Genomic DNA, 6,280 nt, shown 5'->3' on the forward strand with positions numbered 1-6,280 from the left:
AAGCACAGGTTTATAGCTTCTAAAATGGATTATTTTAATGCATTAATCAAAATAAACCTAGAGTGAATTTTGGCTAACATTTGTGTGTCTTTTAACTCTTTTGTTTGTTTGTTTTGTTTTGTTTTTTTGGTGTTATGTCCCTAAATATTACTTTACTCACTGCTCTCATAACCCTTTTCCAAGAATAGCAGTTGACTGTTTTCAGCACCAAAGCTATGATCCACCCTGCACAACATGCCCTGCTCCAAATGACAGTTAGCATACTCACCATTTAACTTTATGGACCATTGGGTAACTAAAGATTTCCCCCTGTGTTTCCTGCAATACTAAAACTAGTCTAAGAGAAGAACTTCATTTCATCATCACAAAAATCCAAGTAATGTTGCTCTGTGTTTGCTATACATCACATTTGCCATTTTTGAAAAGTGGCAATGTGTTTAGTAAAAAGAAAAACTGAAAGATTATCAACAAAAATGGCATTAAAAAAATCCAGGTCCAGACAATCAAGGTAGGTTTGGAGTAATTAAATGTCTTTATTTTCATGTAGGGACCTCTACACCCCTACACCCTCTGTCTTTAATGTCTCAGTAACAAAAGGAGACTGCAAAAGATCCTTGGGGTAGTTAAGAAACTGTGTAATCATAAGCATTTCATCCAGTAAAGTAGGTTCAACACCATTGTTTATGACACGCTCAGAACAGAGTAGACCCATGCATCAGAGATGAGCCGAGAGTGGCAATAAGTCACACAATGTGTTTATTGTAAATTGCTTTGAGTAATGCATTGGAATGAAATATTTGCATATATATCAAGGGGTTTCTGAATGTTTCAACCACTAAAAAAATGGTACTGACTTTGCCTATAAAATTCAGTATCAGACGGGCTTCATACAAAGCAGCTGTGCCTGTCTATGGTACTCGACAAATTTTTGGTGTCCTTCAAAGAGGCAGGAATTGACATTTTTTCTTATGAGTGCTGACACATTGTCAGGAGTGCTGATCCACTTCAGCATGGCCTCATAGGTGAATTTCATTATTTATTTTCAGATAAGATTAACTGTAATGGACGGGGGTCAATGACCCAAGAAGATCATTACTTATCCACTGACTCAAGCACTGGCCTATACCTTGCTATTCCTCAATTACCAGCTGACAGACAGGCTTGTGGAAACAGGGTCATGCCAAAGCCCAAGTCCCCTCACCCTCTACCCCCCATGTATAGTCGGCTAAATCTCCTTCCTCTCACCCCACTACCCCTATCTGGGACTCTCCAGGGAACGTGGATAAGATTGAGTGCTCCATTGTTTCTGCTAATGCAGTTTAGCTGCCTGTCAAAGAGGCAGTTGGGAACTGCTCCAGCCTTAACCACCAGCTTGTCTCTGACTGTTTTCCTATATATTTGTGTGCATGTGTGTGCTCATTTGCACATGTGCTTTATTTTGTAGCATGCACCCACATAGTACATGAATCCTATTCATATTGTATGAGCAAATATTGCAAATATTTATTTAATTAGCCACGTCTTATCAATGCTTTATTATATGTTTCCCTGCCTCTTTTATCCTGCCTCTGTCCTTAAAAACTTAAATTTATTTGTTTTTCCCCTACCCGCCCCCCCTAATTCATATTACCCTACAAATGCATTTAAATGCATTTACCCCCTATCTGCCTTTGCTCCCTGACTGCCAACCCTGCTTTTCCCCTCTTAAATAAACCAATTTAATCATGGAGGCTTCTTTGCCCTCATGCATTTCTGTCTGTACGTCTTTGCTTGTTTGTATTTAGAAGCGACTGTGTGTGTCTATGTGTGTGTGATAGAGAGCGGGAGAAATCCCCACAGGCTCGTGTGGGTGCTTGCAAGCATGCACGTGCAGCCTTCCCCTGTCAGTGCTGGGTTCAGTGATGCCCAGCATACTCATCCCAATTCGGTGTGACCTTGCCAGTCAGCTAGTCAGTCAGCCATGGCAGGGCATCTAGTACACCTGCCCTCTTATGTTGTTTGTGTGTGTGCGTGAATAGAGTTTGTGCATGTGTGGCTCATTTCCTTCTCCTTCCTGTCTTATTTGTGTAGCTTCAACTGTAGCAGACAAACAAGGCCCCATTTTGTCCCCTAAGATCAGATGATTAGTATCTGATTGGGTCTTTTAATCCTAATGACTTTTTCCACCACACGCCTTAAGATCACACCAGCTTTGTCACCAAGTTCCATCCAATAATAATCGCTTCCTTTGGGCCAGTCCCAAAGTGATTGCAGTCATTGCATAATGTCAGATCTTGAATGTGTTTTAATTTGAAAAGTCACCACTTGAGACTGCAAGGCAAGCTAAAATACCCAGGCAACAAAAAATAAAATGTAAATGCTCTTCTTTTCCCTTAACACTTCCTATCAAAATGTCCTAAAACATATATCAGGTGCATATTCCCTTTTTGCATCATTTGAAACTGTTAAGCAGCTGACATGTTACAACTCTAAGTGTTCTTGAAAATGCCTAGATGCGAATGTTTTTAACTGGCTATATAAATGGGAAGCAGGGTGTTACTGCATAAAGAGCCTAAGTGCTGAGCAAACTCTCCTTGGATAAATACAGATTAGAAACACATATACAGAGAGTTGGCAGCCAGGTCTTATGTGAAATAGACCAGACTCAAGGCAAGTACCAGACAATACAGCAAGGAGCTCAGATAATGTAATTTTAAGACAAGCCTAAGTAAATCTGCCAAAGGAAATCCTGATCTTGCACCTTATCAATCATTTCTGTAGGAAAACCAGCACCTGCAAGACTTTTGTTTTGATTCCATTCAGTTCTGTAAACTTCCTGTCTCCTGTGTGTGGGGGGGGTTGAGCTTAATTCATTTCTCAGAAGAAGAAATCTGGCTGTGGGCCCTTCAGTGGAAAACCAGAGCAGTGTCTCCATCATCCTAATATCAAAATGGCCCGCATCCCTCCCCCTGCCCCTCATCTGTTCTAGCTGGCACTCCTCAGGGCCGTTTGTCACACAAACAGCATCTCATATGAGAGCGAGGCTGACATTGGTCCACCAGGAAAGACGGATGACACATTTCGCTACACCTTTATACAATTGCAGAGCCTTGTCTGTCAAACTGCTACAGAGAGGAGGAATGAGTGAAAACCCAGTGGGTCAAGGCAGAATTTAAAATGAGTATCAGTTCTGATTCTTCACCTACCTTTTCACTCTGTTCTTTACTTTTTTCTCTCTCTTAAGTGGCTCATGCTGACCCATCACAAACACTTCACAGCCTCAAAAATCATTACAAGCTGAAGTTGGATGTGTTTTTAGATAAGACATCAGAGTTTGTTTTTAATCGTTTTCTTATCCTGGGTAAGGTATTCCTTAAATTGGGTTTAACAAAGTAGCACGTTGTTGGCTGGGTGTCTTACAAACTGATCACCAAAATGTCCGTTTTCAATTAACATGCTCGACAAACACCTCAGACACCCTGCGCTATCTCCATTGCGCCTCATTGTAAAACACTGTATTATCTCGCCTCATTCAACATTCTTTTCTCTTACAATTAAAGTTTTTGCAGTTTTTTGTAATTAGCAATTGCCAACAATTACAGTTTCCCCCTCCCCACCTGGTATTATGCAGCTGAAAATTAGCTGATGTTGAGATGATTATGCTTACCGAATTATAGCCTACAAACTGTACAAACAGGTTTTCTTTCAGGAAAATGTGATGTTTAACAGTGACAAAAGAAATGTGAAAACCTGAAGAATTTGAAATCAGCATTGCTCTCCCTGGTGTGGAGCTGACATAATAGTTTTTGTTTTTAGTGGAAATTCATTTTGAGCCTTCTTTCTTCTCCCTACCTCCTGCAGGCTGAGATAACTGTTGGAAGTGATTTAGTATCAGAAGTGCTGGTGAGAAGGAGGAAAGGAGCAAAGGTAGAGTTGTCTAAAGGGGAGTAATAGATGGACGGGCAAGGATCACAATGGCATGCAGGAGGGCTGTGCAGCTGACACTGAACTCTCTGAATCAGGGTTTCTCAAGGACTTTAGTAGTTCGCAGTTTGAACTTGGCCTGGGGGATCACGGGGAGACGACTAGAGGAAAGGTAGACAGGAGCAACGGGGCTTCACTTTATGGGGCTTCACTCTAGATGAATAAATTGAGCGAGCAATTATTTGAGAGAGATGAGATGAATTGGTATCTGATCCAGTGCAGCTACAATGACCAATGGGTCTAGTTGTTTCTCAGAACAACAGAAAGCAGCTTGGCTAATACTGTTATAAAAGGGTGCAGAGAGGTGGCAAGTGCTGACAATTAATGAGACTTGGGAGACTGTCCAGCACCGGAGATTAATGCTGGATATTCAAGCTAGTAGGGGATAAATCAAGACTCACATTGCCAGTCTGAACCTCATAAATTACTGAGTGGCAGTGGAATACACAATTTAGTTAAAATCAGCTCAACTGTGGCTTGGCAGACCTGTTATAAAGGCATATGTATAAGTGTGACACTGTGACAAAAGTGACCCGTCATCTTGCTCATTCAATAGACTTCTCTGTTTAAACTGTGGTGCAGCAACTTTATTGATTGTAAAACAACAAAGCACTAATTGTCTCTTCAATTTGTAGTGCATTTAAGTCTCGAGAGGATCGTGTCCTTATCAGCACTGAGCAGGCACCAGGAAATGGTGCTGAAGTCTCACACAAAAGCCTATTCCATTGGATGTATAGACTTGTATACATCTGCACATGCACGCTCACGCTTATGCATATGTTCGTACAAGTACATACACATGTATACATACTGCAACTAACACAACATTTCACATAAACATGCACAGCCCTACCTGCGAATGGACTACAACACAGGCTGTTTCATGTATCCAGTCATGTATGTGGGTGTGTGTGTTTGAATACCTCAAAGGCTTGTGCTGTTGCCCGCCACTCCGCTTGCTCTGCAGCCCTAAGCTGCAAGAGGCAGAAGAAAGGGGATTTGCAAGTTCACTAGTGGCTGCTGAAATGAGTGTGATGCTTTGGCGAGTTCTGCTTGTGTGGGATTTAAGTGGCTGAGAAATTCGAGGACAGTTTTTACTCCTCTGATTCAATCCACTGACTGATCTGTCTTTGGCAAATTTAATGCACGAATGAAAAATTTAAACCTCAAGGGCCAAAAAAAAAAGAAGCTCTTGACTACATCCTTCTCAGCGTGTTGTAATAAAAGTGTGATTGTAAGGAAAATACTCTCCATAGCTCTATAGATGTAATTTATGACATATTCATGTATCCCAAACCATGCATAGACAGCCAGTCCCCAGGCTCAAGTCACAAATGTTTAACACCAGGTGTTTAGGAGGCAGTTTGGCAATACCATTGAAATAGCAGAGTTAATCATTTATGGCCATAGATACTCTGCATTACAATATTTTCTAAATCTATCCAAAGTGTTGGTTTCAGTCATTTCCTTTTGCTTATCCTTAAGCCAGGGCCAGCTTAGACTGATAAGAAGAGCTAGCCGAGGGTCATCTGCTACTTATCCTCTGTTGGCCTCTGTGTGTGTGTGTGTGTGCGTGCGTGCGTGCGTGCGTGCGTGCGTGCATATGTGTCAACCTACGGGCACGTGGATCTTTGCATTTCTTTATGATACCAGAATGTGGATGTTTGGTTATGTGCAGTATTCATTATGTGCCATCGCCATGTGTTTGTCAGCAGTGCTGATAGGCAGATGTATTCAGAAAGGTTGGGGATCTGCTTTATCTCAGTTCTCTGTTGCTGTATAAGACTTTTCTGACTACATTCAGGGGCTGATCCTATACTGTCCCTGCACCTGCACTGAAATGGTCACCTGCACTGAAATGGTGATATGGTCATACAGGCAAAAAATATGATAGCTCTTTCAGTATGCTAAATCAAAATGGTGTGTGAATTTCTGCATATTGGTTTCAGTTTACATATTTTATACTTTGTATTATAATCCTAGTTCATGTAACTGTGTTCCGCTGTTTTTACTTATTCAGCATATTGTAATACCATAATCATTTCTTCAGTATTTAAATTGAATCTATTATATTATCTATTATACAATCTATTATATTGAATTCTTTCTTCTACATTACTCACCTTGAGCATATCACACCAACAGAAGAGATCATATTAAGTTTGGTTTAGTCTGGAGAGCTTGTAAAAAATGTTAAGTATAAAAGTTAGAAAAAAAAGGGCAGTGGCAGAGTTAGCTGTCTTTATTCACACCAATAAAATTATGTGAAAAGGAACTTATTTTTTTGCTCAGTTGCACCAGTAATTTGCCTTTGCAT

This window comes from Archocentrus centrarchus, chromosome 22, assembly GCF_007364275.1.
Source record: "Archocentrus centrarchus isolate MPI-CPG fArcCen1 chromosome 22, fArcCen1, whole genome shotgun sequence".
Lineage (NCBI taxonomy): Eukaryota > Metazoa > Chordata > Actinopteri > Cichliformes > Cichlidae > Archocentrus > Archocentrus centrarchus.